Here is a 21,793-nt window from a genome sequence, read left to right on the forward strand (position 1 = left end):
TCCCGACGTGAATTGAGCTGGGTGGAGGCGGAGGGGAGGTTGTGTGTGTTGTATTAACTAGGCACCACACTTATAGCTTGTTCGAACGTCAGTTCACTGTTGGTTTCAACTCACAGAATTGCGACAATGGCGCTGTCCCAAAGCATGTCGGGAGGTCGCCGACTAACATGACATGCAGTTTTGTCAAGCAACCATTAAATAGCACTGTAATACCACCCGTAACAGGGTGCAGAGTTTAACGTCTTGAGTTAATACGGCAACGCAGATAGGCTATTGGTCTTACAGTGTTACAGTAACGCTTTCAGTCATGGTGCAAATCACGGAGATACTAAAACATCATCCTCTTATTTCTTCCTTTACCGCTGCTAGTAATTTTAGAAGCTATGTCTAACAGATAAAGTTTGCAAAGTCTTCAAAACATTCCGTTTTTCACTCATTTTCTCTACCTCCTTCCATCCTGTCCCATCAAGCTAGATAAAGGCGTTCGGCCAATAGCATATCGGCATTTCTGTGATTGACGTGTGACGCCGGCCAATAGCATCTCCGTGAGTGAGACCGGGTGACCTTAATCGACCAATAGCATATTGGCGTCTCCTTGACTGACTGATAATTATTCGCACTTTTTTTTAAACGGTTGGAATGTATTGACAATTAATTAAAAAAAAACACACATTTAAACCAATGACAATTCTTTGTCCTGCAATCGGCACATTTAATTTCATGTCAGCTCTTTTTCCCTTTAGCTGTACAAACACTACACTTAAATGGTAATATATATTTAGACACCGTGAGTGAGACAGTCAGTGTGAGGTTGTAAGACCAATAGCGTTCACGTTACCGCCACAAGTATCTGTTAATGATTGTAGATGACGCAACTGCTGAATATGTTGACGCAGTTAGGCGAGAACATTTCTACATACTCAATGGCTGGTTTGTCGCAATGCTCGTAAGGCGAGAGGTTTGCTCGTAAGCGGAGGACAAAAATCTCCCTGATCCACGCTCGTAAGGCGAATTGTTCGCAAATCAGGGTGTTCGTAAGCCGGGGGCTGACTGTATATATATATATATATATATATATATATATATATATATATATTACAATTACAGTACTACTACCACAGTGTACCTTCAACAAATACTTTATCATATCCTCTCTAACTGAATCTTATTGAATTAAAGAACGTTTGCATTGCATCAGTTAGTTAAATAATTCCAGTGTAAAACTTTAAAATGTTCCTTCCTTGAATCGTATCACACCCCATCTTAATCATTTGCTTACCAAAATTGTAGTGGTAAACGACTTAACAATGTAAATATGTTTAACATTAGGCCATAGAAAAATCAGTATTCGCCCCTAATAGAGACCACTGTTTGAGGAAATATAATACACATGGTTTCAATGAGAAAATGCTCACTGTGCAAAATCGCCTTGCATTATTCAAATAATGCTTTCATATATCCTTTGTTTCTTTGTTGTCTAATGGCAAAAGGCGTTGGGGTAACGATAATGCTTTAAGTCCGTCTCCTCTGAAAGGCTGGCTTTCTTCTTAGTCCTTGACTTTCAGACTAAGGTATTTCATATATTAAACTCAGATTCATTAGAATCAGCGTCATTGCAAAATGCACCAACTGGATGACTAACCTTACTGATTCATTTGCTCAAAGCTGTATATTAATGCTTCCATTGCTCTCACACTCAAGTAGTGCTGGATAAAAGAGGACCTCACCAAATGTGATTCTCTTTCCGTACCACCTCCAGTAGCTGACATGAAATCAGGCTGGTATTTCCAAATGCACATAGACCAAAAGGCACTGGCCAAGGTCTTGTTGGAAGCCAACCACCACCGTTTTGACTGCTCAGTGTACGTAGGACGTTAATTTTTGAGTCTCAGAGAAAATAATTGGGAGGAACACATTGTGTGGTGTTTATTTTTGATTACAGCATCAATAACTTTGTATACAATTCACAAACCGGTTCTACTTCGCCCAACTTCACCGCCCTACCTCATTGTTACGCTGGTGTTTGCTTGTCAGTGACTCTAAGTTGTGTGTTTGTAGTCCCCCCTCCCAAATAAATATAATTGTGTATATATATATATATATATCTCACAATATCATTCTTGGAAAAGGATGTTTTTTGAGCTGCTTCATTGATAATGCTGCTGCGCGTCAAGGGGCTGCGGCCATGTTGTAATCCGCTCTTGGCTATGTCGCGTAGTCGCTCCCGTGCTCGTGTTTTGTGTCCGTGTTGCGTTTGGAGATTTCTACTGTTTGACGGTGCTACCAGCAAACTGTTCTACACGGACCTCAAATGGTGCTGTTTTTCAATGTTTTTAACCCTTACGGCAAGGAGGGGGCTGAGACATCTCTTATTCAGGCGCGCCGACCACACCGCTAGTCCCTCAATTCTTTGGCGAAAGCAATTTAAGCCAAAACGCTTTGCAAAATGCTCAAACTCTTTTGCTGTTACTGTGTCACGCACATGCTATTCGCCCAAATACTATTCTCTACTTAGTTGGGAGTCTCACAAGTACCTCAGAACTGTTCATTTTAAAAGGACTTGTCTGCTTTGCTGCAAATATTTTAATTGTCTTTATGGCCAATGTTTTAAGTGTATTTATGTAATATTTAGGGAGTTCTGGACCTTTGTGTTTGTCATTGCAAAACTTAGATTCACAGAATATGGATTCCATTGACTGAATGAATGACTTAAAAAGCAAAAGCAGAACAATTTGTGATTAAAGTAGCTGTTTATGGCTTTTTTTGTGTTTACTGTCCCCACTTCACAGTTTCGTATAATTCATTATCTTCATTCAACCTTTTCCGGTGTCAATGTAGCAGTTAATACAACTTTGCCAGTTGATCACTTTTTTATCACAGTGAAAGCAACTGTTTTATTTTAATTCAACGTGAGGATAATCAGTCAATCATCCATTCTGCCATCCACTTTCTACCGCACATCCGGAGTCAGGCCGCAGGGTCAACCTCTTTAGCAGGAGAGCCCACACTTTCTTCTCCCCAAACTTTGTCCAGCTCTTCTGAGGGGATCCCCAGGCTTTCCAAAACCAGCCAAAAGACGAGCTCTCCGGTGTGTCCTGGGTCATTACCAGGGCCTCCCACTCACGCCCCTCTGGGTCTCGCTGTCATTGGCCATGTAAGCATTGAAATCCCCCAGCTGAACGAGGAACTCCCCAAAGGCAGCTCGCTCGAGCGCACCCTCCGAGGACTCCAAACAGGGTGGGTACTCAGAGCTGTTGTTTGGTGCATAGGCACAAATAACAGTCAGGACCTGTCCCTCACCCAAGCCAGAGGGAGGCTACCTCCTTTTCCACCAAGGTGAACCACAATGTATAGGCACCATCAAGGGGGCAATAAGTATGCCACTCTTGCTCTACGCCTCTCAATGTGGGAAAGTCCTGAGTCCAACCCCTCTTGACAAGACTAGTACCAGAAACTAAGCTGTGTATGGAGGCAAGTCCAACTATGTCTTGTCAGATTTTTTTTTTCTGTTTCGCACACCATCTCAGGCTCCTTTCCAGCCAGAGGTGACATTCCATGTCCCTAGAGCTAGCTTCTGTAGCCGGGGATTGGTCGGCTTTGACTGCCTCCCAGCTCTCTATGCAGCCGACCCTTTTGGCTCCTCCCGCACCAACTGCTGAGCCCATCGGAAGGGGACACGGGTCCGAGCATGAGAAAACTATTATTGTTTCTCATTATCGCAATACCCCTTCTCATCATCAGTCCAATGTCATTGAAATTCTGAGCTCGTAGGCAATTTGAAATGAAAAACAATAAAAAAAAACTTCAATGAAATGACTCATCCATTATCAAAGACTGATTGATTTCATGAATGATTGGTTGTCGCTTAACCTTTGCAGACCGCCCCTCTGTATCAATTGATTGATTATTGTGCCATTTGTACTTTCAACAAGAATTGGTCAATGTGTTCAGTCATTTCCCCTGCAGCACCTAAGGACTCACAGGACTGTTGAGTCAAAATCATGGAATGTCTACACAACCTTGACAGGGACGTTACTGTCATGTGAACTCACACTTTACCACTTTATTCATTGTCATAAATGAATTCAACTGTGCTGTACAGGCCTCTTTGGCTCTAAGTGCATTGCCACGCTCATTAGAGCAAGACAGGGTAATTAAGGTATGGCGATCCAGTCAGTTGGTACAATGTTGTGAACGACACTCATGATTTCAGCCAACGCTCCCTCAGCCTGCTTTTGCGTCCCAGAGTTCTATACTAGGCAATAGTGTGTATATATGTGTCCTTGCTCTAACCGGCCACACCTCTGCTACGCTGGCAAGATACTTAGCATTCTCCTATTGTGTCTCTTGCTGCATTCAGGAACATGTTTCATGTAGAGAAAATAAAGCAAAATAAATCCAGACTTTTATTCTATCAACACTGAGCTTGTGGTGGCATTTTTTTCTTCATGCGTCTTTCTTCACTCATGTTGGAAACTGATGTGCTGCATATTTTTGTCCCACAAATGACAAAAAAGTTATCCTGACTGATTTACATATTTATTATTATTTTGACATTTGCTTGCTTGGGGAAGCAATTGTGAAAGTACATTAGAAACTTTGGCTTCATGATTAATAAACTCTTAAAACTACTGGGTCAAAAATAAGACAAATTAGGTGAACTAGCCAAGCCAACTTTGCTTACTTTTGGTTCCGGAAAAGTGGTGAAGGCGATGTTGGATTAATTATAACTAGTGCTTTGGGTTGAATGTTTGTCCCAGTATATTGGATCAAGATTTTAACTTGTGGGTTTTGAATCAAAATCTTCAATTTTTAGTGTGTGTTCCTAAATTCTAAGAACCTTGACAGCTCACCTGTTTTCTGGGTTTGCTCGTCAGCAAAAATGGCCGCTGCCTGACATCAATACAAACAGGTGGGTTTTGCTGCTCAAATCATATTCCACAAACACCACATTAACGTAAATGCAATGTTTACATTAATGGGAGCACAGTACATTTATTGTTAAAAAAAAAAAAAAAATCAATCAAATAGGTTTTCACAGGTGTGAAACTCATGGCCCGGGGGCAGGATCCTGCCCGCCACATCATTTTATGTGGCCTGCGAAATGTTCATTACGTTTCTTGCCTAAATACCACCATTGGAAATTATCTATATGTGTATTGAATGGAACAAGCGGCTCGTAGCAGTGTTTAGAACGTCCGCTTCACCGCTTTCCTCCTGTGTGATGTTTGCATGTTCTCCCTGAGCCGGCGTTGGTTCTCGCCTCCCAAACTCCAAAAACACACATGGCAGGTGTATTGGACATACTAAATCACATCATTGTACGTGGTCCGTGGAATACTGATTTGACCTCAAGTTTCTGGCTAAACTCCCAAACTTGCCAGTTGCCTTCAACTTTTCAAAATTTGGGGGGGAACAACAACTGATTTTTTTGTTTGCAGTCTCTCTTTTGAACAGTTTTTACTGGCCTCTAGATAACTTCAAAATTCAACAGTTTTATAGTAATATGTATTGTAATACCACACAATGAAATTTTTATTCTGTTCACTTCCCCGAGCAGGCTACATTCCATAATCGAGCAAATAATAAAGTAAGCAATAAAACAAAAAATATTAATAGAGCAATAAGGGCAGTAATACAGTAATAATGAACCACTAATAAATGGAATAACATTCTAAACATATTATGGAGTAGATGGAATTAGCGTATTTTTAGCTCTATTGGTTGGGGGGGTGGGGGTGGGGGAGTTTGTGTGTTCATTCAGGAATGGCATAAGCTGCCCCATGAAGGCAGTTTGTAATTCTTTTTTTCTCCAATAGAGCTTTAGTTTCATGGGATAACAAGATCTAAACCTATGTAACTTACTTTGATATCACTGGGTGAGCTTCATCAGGAAAAAGACATGAAAACTTGCATGGTGTTCTCGTGATTACTGTATGGCTTTTTGAAACTAAATCTTTTACTCATTTGTTCATCCAGTTACAAAGAGCAGTGTGTAAAAATATGTTAGCAGTTCAAGGGGCCATGTGCTACTTTATTTCTTGGCCCAGAGCATTTTTCCCCCGCAAAATTTTTATACTCTGTTTCAAACAAGCCAGTCAGCTGTTGGCTGGAAAGCAGTGGTGGTCCCTGCATTTCATACTTAGGCCTTCAGTGATTCCGCCCCCTTAGAAGCACATGTACGCATTACTGGGCTACACAGGCTATTTTCCGGAGCATTTAAACATCAATAAACCCGCATCAGCAATTGAAACACATCATTATATATGATACTACCAGAACTTAATATAATTAATAATAATTTTAAATTATTTGTTTTATTTAAAGTTTTATGAAGTCCACCAAGTGTCGTGTTGGTGCGGCATGGTGGCTACAGATGTAGGAAGGTGGATCCAAAATGCAGGGATGCAGGATGAGATGGGCTCAATAAAACGATTTATTACTCGCAGAAGTTGGGCGAAAAACTAGAGCTACACTAGAACTGGAGCACACTCATGACAGGTGACACAAATTACACTAACGACAGACCCCAGGGTAAGACAACACCAACCCAAAAGCAAAATACAGTGGGCCCCCGTGTTATGATATCAATCCATTCCGCGGTTGGGGTCATAAGGCAAATTCGTCGTATGCCGGGCAATCCAAACCTATGTTCAATAGCTAATGCGTTTAGAACCCCAGGTAAAAACATCAAAATTGTACATACATATTAAAAATGAGTACCAAAATAGTATAGTAAGTGCTACGTATATAAAATATACATGTATACAATCAGAAAACATCATAAATAAAAAAATATAGAAAGGATTTATTTACCTTTGAGTACTACTTGTTATGCCCATATTCCCTAATAAGGGTTATCTCCTGCATCGTTTCCATATAATTCATCTTCTTTTTTCTCTCTATAACATCACTAGCAATCTTGGGACCCATGGCTTAACCTTACTTTGAATTAAGCAGTAAAATGCACTATAAATACGGTTTTGTAACCACTCACAATCGAGCAAAGCTTTACTGTTCCGCCATTTTGAAACGAGTGAGGCTAACCAATAGAAGACCAGCATTGTAGTGACGCATTGCAGGGAGCCAAGTCTGATGGCAACTGAAACTAAGTACAATTACCTGAAAACACTTACAAAATCCATTCTTCTTTCTTTCCTCAGAAAGACTTCAATGACTTGCTTGTAGACTTTCTGCATTTCATTTCCAATAATAAATCATTTTGTATTGACATGGACACCAGTGCCGAAAGTCGCGTCGGTCCAATTTCTGTTTTGTTCTTCTTCAGGCATTACGGCTTCGATGTACGCTATGCCTCACGGTTGCCTTTAGCTTATGGTTGAGTAACATGTTTTTTTTTCTTTTTTTTTTTTAAACAACTTATAACTACTTCCAACGTTAAACAGTCACGTCATGTTTGATGTGAGGCCTCTAGATGGCGAACTTTTAAGCATTAGGGCCACTGACATCCATCTGCGCTTGCACAGAAGCCCGCTCCGTGTTGATGCGAATGCCCTGGCTTCTCGCGAAGGCAGATTTCACACAGCATAGCGACACAAGTTTGCTGAATTTTAAGTGGCTAAAAAGTCCAACTTAGAACTACAGCACTACAAGGAGCGTAATCAAATGCATATAAAATGACACGAAAAGAACAGAATATGGAGAATAATTTTATATATAATATTTATTTATTTAGAAAAAATCAATGTAAAATGAAATTGACTTTTATTCTAATTATAATTATTATAGTTTATTATAGTTATGATGATATCGGCCTACCACTGCTGGAAAATAGTTTACTGTATATGTACTAAAACAATGTACCGTATTTTCCGGACTATAAGCCACACTGGTATATAAGCCGCAGGAGCAAAAAAAAAAAAAACATCTTTTGCCACGGATAAGCCGCACTGGGCTATAAACCGCAGGTTATAACATCAGATATTTATGCAAAAAGGTGTTATATGAAAATTTAATTTAAAAAAAAATGTTTTTAATTGTCTACCAACTGCAACATCCTGTCTTTAACAAATTGAACATGCCTGTATCTTTAGTCCCAACATTATATTTATAGAAAATGGGTGGATCGATCCTACCTACATATCACCAACAGAATACTGCAGAGTTAAATAGCAGTTCAAACTTGATATCAACACTTTGATAGCATTCTGTCTACCATTGTTTAATTGATAGATTAATTTACTCAACATTACATACACTGGACATAATATATACAACCATAATATTATAAATACAATCATTTATAATGTATACCGTATATAAAATTTACACATCACAAACTTTTATACAAGATCTTATTCAATTTAGAAATATTAAAAAAAATATTTTTAATAATATATTTTAAAACTCTTTTTGAGCACCGCCATTGATTCACTTCTTTTGAGTTCTATTTCATAATTGTTCCATAAACTGACTCTTTGAACAGATACACACATTTGCTTGACCGGTGGAAAAAGAACAGCAGATAAGCCACACTGGACTATAAACCGCAGGGCTCAAACCATGAGGAAAAAGTCGCAATTTATAATCCGAAAAATACGGTATTTTAAATCCATTGTTTTCTTGCTATTCCTGGATAAAAGAAAGCGTAAGCATAAGTGATCTTTACCATTTCTCCTTTTGGCCCTTTTCTGCCAGGGCACCAAGTACACTTCCTCCATGAATAGATCAAACTGTGCTGCTCTTGCACACGGCTGCATTTCCATATATTATTGCCTGTGTAAGCAAGTGTACCACACGGCCAGCCTTTTCCCGCAGCCCGAGGGGACTTGTCAATGTCACTGTGGCTAAAGCCAACCACATGCCTGCTAATGTATTGTCGCCTGGCTTTATTGGCAGCACGGTGATTCGCTGGAGGTGATGATGGATTAGAGCCGTGGTGGGGATACTGGGCTGGGTTCTGCAGCCTCGTCTGTCGCATAAACGCCACAGCATCTCTGCACCACAGTAAGATAGGGGAACATTTTGTATTTATGTCACACGTACACCCTAATGAATATGGACATTTCGCTGCCTTAATGGAGCTTCTCAGAGCAGTGATGGATTTATCTTGTCCAATTTTTTTTTTGGCTTAGTAGCTTTGATGTTGTAACTCTGGAATGCACAAATGTGACATGTTTTGAAAGTTTTTTCTGCTGGGTGGAGTTCTCAAGTGGCATTATGTTACATTTATTAAAAGTAAATATTTTTAAGGGGTGCACGTAGCTGGTGAAACTGACCTTTTTCCTTGTTTATCATTTTTCTGAAAAGTGGCTGCAAGATGTGCCATGACTTGAAGCACACTTAAATGTGGTGCAAGATTTATCACTCATGTCCTCAGCTAGCAGACAAAACCAGTGCATTTAACACAGGGTCGAAATTTTCATCACCTGGAGAGAAGCCACACGAGAACATGCAAACTCCACACAGGAAGGCCGGATCGTTTATTTGACAAATATGAAAAGTGCATGTGAATGTAGCCAAGCTTATGGTTCACAAACAAGCTAATCGAGAAGCTATATAACTAATGGCCCTCTTGGCCAGACAAAGTGCAGGAACAACTCAGGCAGCGTAATAATTTTCTCCTCGGCTTTCATAAAGCAAAGCATGCACGCCCCATGTCTTGCCATTCTGAGGATATTTTGTTTTTTAATTGAATCTGCTTAGACTGGCTGTCAGGGCTGCATAACATTCTCGTGAGGGTATTGATGAGGTTGTTTACGCGTTCACTCTACAATGACAGAGAATTGACCTCTGACTTCCTTGGACTAATCAAAAAAGGGTGCGTATCATACACTTTGTCTTGGTACTCATGTGAGTAACCTACGGAAAATATTATGTTCACCCCTGTATATTTGTTTGTTTGATGAACACTCGGGCCTTCCACTACTGCTGCTACCCTAACATATATCATTTTAACCCTTGTAAATGACATGATATTACTTATTTAGCATTTGATTTATTGTTGTTCAAACACAGATATGTGGGAAAAAATATGGTCTGTTTTGAACCCTAACATCACCCCCCACCCCCAATATGGGAGTTGAAAACTAGAGGGAAAAAAATTAGTACTCGGACCGATACGGTAATTTGAACAATCGGCAACCAGTCGTTAAGAAATAGCAGCTGTAACGACATCTTTTGAGGTAATCAAGCATAGGATTTCTATCATTAGAGTACATCAATGGGTAGAGTAACAAGTGGTCACATTAACAGCACGAAAAATGATGAATAAAGAGGTTTTTTTTCATGTCGCTGCTGTTACAAAATATAATTTGTGGTAATTTATCATATTTCTATCAATTGCAGGTCAGGGATTCAACAGTACTGTAGAAGGTACAAAAGACACATTCACATTTTTCACTCGTACATATAGAAATCATTGATGATGTTCTTTTTGGCAAATAAACATTGATTTGATATCAAAACCCCATTTTCTGTGTTGCTTATGTTGTTTCAGTTTCAGTGGCTTCATTTTCGGAAGCTTCACTAACAGCTCGGGACCTCTCTTAGCAGGAACAAACACAGCAGTTGATTTTAAAATGTTGTTCAATTGAGAAAACTTTGCACAAAGATGTTTTCATTCGTTCATTTTATTTATTGATGTGGGTTTTTTCGGTCCCCCAAAATTGCTCTTTTGTTAAGGACATTAAGATTCAATTTATTTAGGATATTTTAATGTTTTTCAAATAATATATGGATTTGGAGCCACAGGTCATTGGCTTGCAAGCGATAGAATGATCCCAAGATGTTTTTCCTGCCCCCCTCTTCTGGCTAGGAGAGGGGGGTAGCTAGATGGTGAGGGTTGACTTGACCGCCTCCATTTGGTCCTGCGCTGATCGACCATCGCGGGTTAGGAGATCGGCCGTCTGCGGTCCACTTGGTTGGAATGTGGGATGGTTCCTGCCCAATGGCTTTAACTGCTGTCAAGACATCACTGCACTATATAGCACAATGTTTTCTGTAGTCTATATTGTTTATGTGTATGTCTGTATTTGGTACATGCAGCATCCACTTCAACCTGTGGGCCTGGAAGGGGGCTCCTCCCACCTGTGATCCCTTCTGATCCCTTCTGGAGGTTTCTGATTTTCCCCTAATTGGGGTTTTTGAGTTTTTCCTTCCCCTTCTGGGAGCTATGACAGGGGATGCTGTTGTGTCCCTTACACTGAAAAGATGTGTTCTGTACGACTTCTTTTTTCAAAAGAGGTCTCCACATGACCTCTTTTCATCTGTGAAGCCCTTTGAGACTTAGGTGATTTCGGGCTATACAAATAAAATTTGATTGATTGATAAAGAATTTCGCAACATCCAACCCTTTCCTCAGGTGAAGCATCATCACAGCAAGTAGTTTGCAATGTGAATGTCAACCCTAACCCTAACGTTTATCCATAAGTTATTGCATGAAATTGTACTCACAGTCTTACTGCTATAACTTGTGACTCCAAATCCATACATTATTTGAAAAATATAAAACAAATTATACATCGATTAGACCTTCATTATCATTGAAGCATGATGCACTGTCAAAAGCTCCGTATTTCATGCCACTGGTGTCCGCCATCTTTGTTCTCTTCTTGACGCATCTGCGGGTGGAGGTCTCACAGCTTGATTTATTTCCCTTTGAACAGCTGGTGATCTCATCTCCCAATTCATCCGTAGTCACAAGAAAAGAATTAAAACACTCACAATAATGACCCAGTCACAAATTATTTCAAACACACAAATGATCACTGTTACTGACTGTTATCACACATACGTCTTTTTGTCAGTGATATGAAAACCAAAGCTGGGCTTCAAATATTCACTTCTTTTGGGTGCCAGCAAAATGGGAGAGCAAGACATGTTTGGCTTTGTCTGAGAGCGTCCTCATCTGTTTGGCCCAGAGCATCTTCACATTCCACCGCTGATAGAAAGGGTGCACCGAATTCGTGGCGACGCGGGATAAAACAACATCACTTCCAGGAAAACCTAAAATTTCTTCATCTCAACCTGGAAAGGAAGGATGTTGTATATGAAGCAACCTGAATCCACACGTATCCTGACTAAAGTGCAGATGAGAGGGAAAAGCGGCGTCTGTTCATCCCAGTCAAGAATCGGCTTTGTGGCTTGGGAATCTTGTTTGCCATCAACCGATATGATGTTGTGACGTAGGTTCATACTACATCTCCCCTCTGAAATACCAGATGTAGTTGAATGTATTGGATGTAGTCCATATTGCTTGTTAATCTTTGCAACTATTAAATGGGTAAAGTAATATTGAAATTCCTAGTATAAAATACAGCATACATTTTTTTCTTAAGTCTTTTTTTTGTCTTTTTATTTATTTATTATTTTTCTTATTATACTTTGATTCAAAGACTTTGGACTGATTCGGGGTAAAAGAGCCTGGTTTGATTTACCACCCTTTCCCTGCTTTATTATATTATTGCTTTATATTTTTTTTATTTTGTTGTTTTGTATGATTCTCTTGTTTGTCATGTCATGTCAATGTGTTCGAGTGAGGTTCACCTGTCAGTCGTTTGTGAGAAACTATATACAAAAAAGAGAAAAGGCATTCTTTTACCAGTTAATGCATGAGGAGAATGGAGAAGGACTGCACAAGTACAATTCTGCCGCATTCTGGAGCCCCTCTCCGAACAATCTCTTTTTATTTGATTCCCTTGGTTACATGAAGGTTTTCGTCTCTCAAAGGAGAAAAAGCGCAGCCGGAACCCAGTGTATTTGTCCATCTACATTTGTTCATATGAGTAGACAGTTAGTGTAACATTCTGTGTAGAAAGACGTTATGCAAGGTATTTTGTAAATCATAAGCAAAGTGACATCTGTCTGCAGTTTGAGCTTAGCCAAGCCGTTTTGAGCTGGCCTTCCCACGGCGATGTATGAGACAGCATTCCTTCTCACGGCAACCTTCTCACAGCAAAGCATTTATTGATTGCAAGCAGTTATATTTATTGCAGCAAATGTATAATCAAAATTACTTATTATTACAATTACAGTGGGCCCCCGTGTTACGACCTTAATCCGTTCAGTGGCTAGGCTTGTAACTCGAATTCGCCGTATGATGGGCAATCCAAACCTATGGTAATTAGTGAATGCGTGCAACGCGTGCAAAAACCTTAGGTAAGAACATCACGACTTTATACACATATTAAAAATTTGTAACATAATCTACTGTACCGTTAAATTAAATAACATAAATATACAAAGAAAAAATGACATTTACCTTTGAGGCGACGTGACTTGAGCTGGTGGTGGGTCGAGGCGGAGGGGAGCAGAGACGAACCGTCAGAATTTTTTTTTTTTTCTTAACCGAGAACTTTTTTCAAACTAGAACACATCACCGGTGAGTTCCTTCTCTTTAATTCATAATAGAAGAAACCTGTCCATTTTGTTGTTGACCGAGGTCCGTCCCCTGGCAAGGAAAGTCATGCCCTTAGAAGACTTGCTTGCTTTAATAGCTTCCTTGTTCTTGAGAATTGTACCGATTGTCGAGCGGTTATGGCCATACTCACTAGCAAGGTTAACTATGCATGCTCCTCCTTCATATTTTTTTATTATCTCCTGCTTTGTTTCTATTGTCATCATCCTCTTACTTCTTCCTTTACCGCCACTTGCAATTTTAGAAGCCATGTCTAACAGATAAAAGTTTGCAAAGTCTTCACAACACACCAACCAGCTCGTGCCATCAAGCTAGATGAGGGCGTTCGGCCAATAGCATATAGGCATTTCTGTGATTGACGTGACGCCGGCCAATAGCATATCGGCATTTCCGTGACTTGCGAGAAAAGTTGTTTTTGTTGATGCAGCAAAGCAAAAAAAAATATTGCGGACACACTGACCGGCATGTTGGATGGTTCGTAAGACGAAAGGTTTGTGCGGTTTGGGCGTAACAAAAAAAACGCCCCAGTCCAAGTCGTAAGATGAAAAATACGTAAGACAGGCGGCTCGTTAACCGGGGGCCCACTGTACAATTATTCTGATAGGTTGTATGTCTGAGATGTTGTGCTGAGTATGAATGGGAGTATAACTATGACAGTTTGCTCTTCAATGGACAATATCTTTCCTATTTTGCAATCTGTTTTCATCTCATTATCATTCTGAGACTGTGTAATGCTCTCTATATTTTTATACATGTGAAAATTAGGGATCTCTTACCCAAAATTGACTAGTTTAGGGCTCGGATTACCTACAACAAACCTTGCTTCATACTATAAATGTGAAACATGACTTGTACCAGTGTTGTGAGTAATGCATTACAAAAGTAATGTTTGTTCCGGCCTCCCTGTGTGGAATTCGAATGTTAATTTGAATGTTCTCCTCATGCCCGTGTGGGTTCTCTGTGAGGACTCCAGCTTACTCCTAACTTCTAAAAACATGCATGGTAGGTGTATTCAACACTCTAAATTGTGTGATTGCGTGCGTGAATGGTTGTTCTTCCCTGTGTGCCTTGCAATTGGCTGGCAACCAGTTCAGGGTGTTCCCCGCCTACTGCGTCAAGTCAGCTGGGATAGAAATCAGCAAGCCTGTGACCCATGTGATGATAAGCAGATATAAAAAATGGATGGATTGAGCTTGCCTTCTACTCTTCATATCTCTCTCACAACCCCATACTGGATGTAACTCCACTGTTTTTATTCCACCAAAATTATCTGTTTTCTGTGTCAATCTCATAACCTTGCAGACTGAGTAGGTCTTGGATGACTATGAATGAATTAAACCGAATATTCTACTAAGAAATCACCTTTTGACACTTTTTCAAAGTTCATCCTTTTATCTAACTGTAAGCTTTGGCAAATGCCACACAGGTTTGTTTTGTTTTTTTAGAATTGCCTTGTTTCGTCCTGGTTTGGGGGCGCTTTTCGACGATAGAGGCCAGGTCGAGACAAAAATTTACGAACTGATTGAGGCAAAGCCTTGAGGGGACCAGGCTGCTGGAGCACTGCTAAAATGGATATTCAGAGTAATTGTCTTGCAAAGGTCTGTCAAACCTACGGTTGTCAAAAACATCTCTAGTTTCTTCAAACATTTGTCTTATTCCTTGTACTTGATGCTGAGAATCATTGAGGTGTCAACCACCACAGCAGTGCATCTTGTCGTCAGCCTCTTGAGGATAAATGCTTTGATTTCAGAGTGAATCTAAGGCACGTTGTCATAGTTCAAGCCACATTTGATGCGACAGTATGGTGTTCTGGCGTTTCCTTTGTACACACCCACTGTTCAATTGATCAATTACTGACCACTGATGAGGGTGTCATCGAGGATTGGGTGAATGATATTACAAGATTTTTGTCTTTGCAAAAACCGACTCAGTGAGCTTTACCAAGATGTCAATTTTAAATAGTTTTGACACCAAAATATACCGTATTTTCCGCACTATAAGGCGCAATGGATTACAAAGCGCACCCTCAATTAATGACATATTTTATCTTTTTCACAACATAGTAATACTCAAAGTAATAACAATAATAACTCAAATAATAACTCTAACCTCTCAATAGCATAATAACTCAATGTCAATATAACCAACCTTGTTCAACTGTAAACACACAAAAGAAACAGGCTTACTTTATCAGTTCATTCCCCATCTACGAATCCCAATCTCAATATTCATCCATATACCAGGCGCACCTGATTAAAAGGCGCAGCATCAGCGTTTTAAAAAAAATTAAGGCTTTTAGGTGTGCCTTATAGTGCGGAAAATAAGGTAATTGGGATTGAAACAAATCATTTCTTGTTTATAAAAGGATTATAAATCACGGTTCTTGTTCGTCTGGCTCCTGTATCTTAGACGCATTATTTTTGACAGGGACTCATACTTTCATTTCATTGAATAACCTACTCAACATAAAATTTGTTTTATGAACTTGTAATTTCCTAAAACCATTAATGAATTCAATTATTATTTTGAAAGGATTTTTGCTTGTTTGTCTGTTTTATTTTAAATCTCGAGTACCCCCTGAAGTTCCTGCACGCACCCTCATTTGAGAACCACTGGTTTAAAATACACCTAACAAGAATTTTACATATAAGTTATGATAAGAAATTGTATCTAAATACATTGTAACATATAACCAGAGGTCACCAGTTAGCTTCAGAGGATCACGTGAGTAGTTGCACAGGCCTGCATAAATATACAGTGGGTCCCCGGTTTATGAGATTAATCCATTCTGCGGTTGGGATCGTAACGCGAATTTGCCGTATAGTTGGCAATCCAAACCTATGATAATTAGCTAATGTGTGTAAAACCCGAGGTAAAAACATCAATATTGTATATACATATTAAGAATTGGTATCAAAATAGTATAGTAACTGCTACTTATATATAATATACATGTATACAATTAAATAATGTAATAAGTAAAAAAAAAAAAATGTATAAAGGATTTATTTACCTTCAAAGTGACGTGACGGGCTTGTTATAGCCATATTCCCTATTGAGGGTAGCCTAGCCTAAGCTAGCTTAGCCTTCTTCGTATTAACATCTCTCCTTAACATCACTGGCAATCTTGGGATCCATGGTTAACCAATTCAGATTTGAAGCAATAATAAACATATATATATATATATATATATATATATATATATATATATATATATATATATATATATATATATATATATATATATATATATATATGTGCACATATGACACTTGATTTATATACTACAGCCATTCCTTAATTATTGTGAGTAATCATTACATGATCAGCGTCTGCACATAAACTCCTTCTTATTACTCTTTACCAAATAAGTTGCACACAGTTTCAAAAAGGTTGGCCATTCCTGGTTCAAACACAAATATATGAGACCAAAACTTTAAATGTAACTGGACTCTGCTCAGGCAGTCATTCTTTTGCAACTGTTTGTAAAATCAATCAATCAATCAATATCTGTGAACACAAAGGTTTGCCCACTCCCTTCCAGCAGTTGCTCTCTTTAACATTCAGGGAGCATTCTTCTGAACATAACATTACAAAATATTAATCTCATAATAATCTTTATTCACCACAGTGGTGTAAAATTATGATTTAGCCCTCAAGGTTAGTAACTTCATACATTTTAATTACACATGTGGCTTTTGCAGCTAAGCAACAGTTAAGTGACCCTCTCGCTCTTCCTCCATTTATCGCTCTTCTTGGCATACCTCCATTTGTACCCACTCAACACATTGGGCTGCATGTCCCCACATAGTATATAACCGATATAGAGGCTGCCAGCACTTTTCAAAAGGTCCTTATCGTTCTCAACAAGCTTGTTTGGCTCTTTGCTGTGATTAGAAATGGGCAATGTTGGAGTCCATCAGGCCCTCCAGTAAATGGATGCAAAATTAAAGCTATACATGTGAATATGCACTCACACATGCTTCAGCCCCGAACCCCCACATGGCCTTTATTAATGCATGCAACTCCCAACCACCACCTAAAAAAACAAAAACAACCAAATAAAAGAGAAGAAGCAAAAGTGCCTTTGCAGCGTGTTGTCATGGCAGCAGCCAATGTCGCTGGCACGGCCGGTCGTTGCACCCGCACGCTAATCACTAAGCTTAAATATTCATCTCCCGCATCTCAACCTCTCTACTCCCTCCCTCACTAACTCACCCCTTCCCACTCGACACACCCCTCGCTCTCACGTTGAGTTCTCTTTTCAAAATCAGCTGATTGCACAAATAGTATTTTAATAGTCATTTAACATAAGCACAGTCATGTGGCGGCTATGAGCCATTGGGCCATTTTTAATGCTGACCTCTGACTATACTAAAGCAGGTCACCAAAAATAACATGAGTTTAGTTTAAATATTTTACAGTATGCCTAGCTTAGAAACAATAGTCAAGTTTGATATCTGAGCTTAAGTTTTACTTTACATACTTAAAACAAATATTACTACAGAACACATATTTACACAAATCTTAAATGATTAAACTTTTTACAGTAACTGTGCTGCTATGCCTTCGGCTTTCCATGTCTTGGCTCTACTGTACGTAGTCGGGATCACGGTGAGCCGCAGTTGGCCTACATGTAGCCACTCAGACGTCTAACTGGAGTCAAGCAAGTAGCTGACTAAACATGATTAAAAAGCAGAGTTTACACTGAAATCCCAATTTATGACAAAAGGTAAAAGCATCCCAAAGCTTTCTTTCCTCTTTGTGATCTCTTTCAGCCACGTGTGTGTGATGGACTCAAAGAACTTCCTATGCAATGACAAAAAATAAAATAAAACTAGTACTGCTCTCAACTGACTGACCAGGCAATCTGTCAATTAGCTCAAGGGGCACTCCTACAAGATGTGGGCACCAATGAGGAGTGGATTTCAATTTCTGAGCAGGAGTGAGTTACAACTCCTGTCCTCATTGGTCGATTGTTGCGTCGGGAGCCAATCGCATGTCTTGTAGGAGGATCCGCGTCTTGTATTAGTGCCCTGAGCACTATTGACAGATTGCCTGACCAGTCAGTTGAGAGCAGTACCACTTTTTTTTTGTCCTTACGGAGGAAGTTCTCTGGGTCAATCACACATAAGTGGCTGAAAGAGATCGCAAGGAGGAAAGAAAGCTTTGGGATCCTCTTAGGTTTTGTAATAAATAAGAATTTCAAGTGTAAACTCTGCTTTTTAATCATGTTTTGTCAGCTACTTGCTTGACTCTGCATCTGAGTGCCTACTCGTAGAGCAATTACGGCTCACAGTGATCCCAACTACCTACAGCCAAGATGTGAAAAAGAGAAGGGATAACAGTACTACAGTTAGTGTATAAGGCTTATTAATTTAAGATTCAAGTAACTTTGTGTGCTGCAGTAGTTCGATGTCCGAGGAGTGCCTGAGGCGTGAGCATTTACAGTTAACCCGTATGTGTGGCCTCTTCATAGCACATCTCGCCGGAATAGCTTTTTTTTTTTTTACCATAAAAAAAAAATAAAAATTGCGAGGGACTAAGGGTGCGAAGTAGCAAGGGATCGCTGTATTCTTCGCAAACAGTGCTCAATTAAACAAAAAAAATATCATGAAGGATGAGCTGTTTGTGTGCAAAAGAAACAGCTACACCTGTAAACAGTTTTACATATGCAATAAATAATAAAGTGCAGAGGTGTGAGTGTGCTTTGTGGCGCATGAAAGTGTGCAGCACTTCATTGATTTGTTTGTCTTCACAGCTCTCATTCGTCATGTGCATTTAGTCCTCTTTGCATTCTTACCAGAACAAAACAGGCCGCCTCAAAGACTTACGTAACGAAGATAAATGTCACACTGCTTCATTCTTTTTTCTTCAAGATCATTATTTTCAGTGTTTCATCTAGGGTGCTAGTTAATAAAAAAAAAAAAAGGGGGGGGGGGCAGACAAATCCAAACCATGATACTATTCATTTTTAATTAGAAGCAAAATCTAATCTTTTAATTGGATAGCAAGGCCTTAGTAGTGCAGCAAAGGGCGTAAGGTATGACCATGTTTGTAATGAAAAAGGAAACAAAAAATAGATGTTCACCATAATAATGTCTTAATTTACATAAAAAAAGATGTTGAGTCAGCGATGTATGCAGGAAAAAACAGTGGATGTTAGTGGGTTATCTTCCAGTGCTGGTGGTCAAATGTTTTTTTGAAAATATAGGAATTAAAAAATAATTATATTTTAATGAAGAAAAAAGGACACATTGCTCCATAACCACAAACAGATCCAAAAGGGGTTAAAAACACCATTTGATAATCAAAACAGAGATTAATATCAGATTTAATTGCATTATGTTTTTCCTTAGTCTGGATGAAGCTTGACTTCAAATTTAAACTCCTGACCACCCAGAAACTGCAAGTTTAACGTGGTTTGTGGGATGGCTGAGGACAAAAAGTGACACTTGTCTACTCATGTCAATGTCATCATAAAGCATGGTAACACATGCACAAAACACACAGTGGCCATCTATGGCATCTATCATTTTTAATGGCGTGGTGTTAATGAGCATCTTGTTGTGAGGTGTCACTTGACCCTGGGCCATACGTACAGATATCAGCTCCGCTCATAAGGTCACCATGCACTCTATGACTGGAAATCATTTCAAATTGGCCTCCCAGATGTTATTTTAAAAATGTATTAGCGTATCGTAGCTGTTCTAAGGACATTTTGTTATATGTCTGATGTATTTCTTCTCCAAATAATAGATAAGGGCTCTTATTACTCTTATTCTCATTGTGGGGGGCCAAAATTAGCTGATATTCTATAAAAGACAATTCTTCCAAATTTGAATAATTACAAAAATTGCAGCTTCAAAATGTTGAAAAACCTTGCTATTGTCTCCACTCAAATACTGTGCATGTTATTCTGATTAAGCAGAAATCCCACCCCACAAAAAAGGGATAGTAATCCTTTTCAACTAGCATTTTTCATATGGCTATACATCCCTCCTTACATGTTTGAGCAGCAATATATATATATATATATATATATATATATATATATATATATATATATATATATATATATATATATATGGGGGGGAACATCACATAAATAAAACACACACCATGTGTTTTAATTGGGCAGCCATTCACGATAATATTAACCTAAATTGAAGTTTAAAAGCAAAAAGTGTGGAGCGGGGGGCACTTATAAGGAAGGTTTACTTGTACTCTGAGAAATACGTAAGTCTCTACTACAGTACACACTGGGAGTGTTTTTGCCACTCCGGTGACGGTTGTGGGGACCAAACATCCTAACGCCACTAAGTCTGCGTGCCTGAATGTGTTTGTGCACTGTATGTGCACATGTGTGTTAAGTCAAGTTGATTGGAGCTGACAGGCTGGCATGCACCTGCACACAGAGGCCTCAAACAGAATAAGGGACCCCACTAAAAGTGTCAGCATTGGATGAAAGAAGACGTGTGAAATGCAAAAAAAAAAAAAAACAAAAAAAACAACAACAACACACAAAGGCAAATACGATGTTTTTTGGACATATTCTGTCTATGTGTGTTCACACCAGAAAACGGTTAGGACAGCAGGGAACAGACTGGCCAACTGGGGTGACACATGGCTTCATAAGTGACTGCCAAAATAAGAGCTCAGCTATCACACTGCAGTTTATGACAACTTTTTCCCCCTATGCTATAACCTGCTGGTAACTTTACAGCAAGTCATGTATTGCTGGTCGGGTGCTGTGTTGTTGTGCTGCTTTGACTTTGCTGTGCTTGTCCAGTGCTTTGACAGGCTTCTTCGGAAAATGTCAGGGAATTTGACGACTGAGCAACCGCCTGCCTTAATCTGAATTATTGACGCGCAGGGCATTGATAATTTAAAGCACTCGATCTTTTCTGACAAGGGGACGATTTGTGGGAATTAAAAATCTGAGTATTGAGCAAAAAGATCATTTTGCATTCATGTATGGATTCACCATGACCTAGTTGAGTGCTATTGGGGCAACAAAGCAACGGAGGTGGAGGAAGAGAAACAGATGGGAGAGGGTTGATTGAAGTTGACGTGTCCAGTCCCAAGTTGGGACACGCAAAGTGCAGGTGGATGAATCAACAGGAGCATATGGGCAGCAATCGTCATTCATCTTGAAAGGGACAAAATATTGCATGTCATATTACGTATGATAACATGTACTTTGTCATTTTTACTTTCATGCACTTCCTATGGATAGGTCTTAATTAACTTGTCTGCCTCGCAGTTCTGAGGGTTCGGGTTTGAATCTTAAATCCATTACTTTCATAAAGTGGGGTACGTTGTAGTGTAGTCTCCAAATATCCATTTTATGCTGCTATGTTTATATGTGCTAAAAAAAAAAAAAAATGCTTGGTTGCATTCCTGCAACACTT

At 39.3% G+C, this 21,793-nt stretch overlaps 1 protein-coding gene across 2 annotated transcripts in view; it reads left to right on the forward strand.

Annotated features, from left to right (window-relative positions):
- The window catches only part of agbl4 (AGBL carboxypeptidase 4), a 434,905-nt gene that overhangs the window by 329,447 nt on the left and 83,665 nt on the right, over positions 1 to 21,793 (forward strand). The gene's annotated exons all lie outside the window — the stretch shown is intronic.

This window comes from Hippichthys cyanospilos, chromosome 10 (assembly GCF_059441005.1).
Source record: "Hippichthys cyanospilos isolate Australia breed blue-spotted pipefish chromosome 10, RoL_Hcya_1.0, whole genome shotgun sequence".
Classification (NCBI taxonomy): Eukaryota; Metazoa; Chordata; class Actinopteri; order Syngnathiformes; family Syngnathidae; genus Hippichthys; species Hippichthys cyanospilos.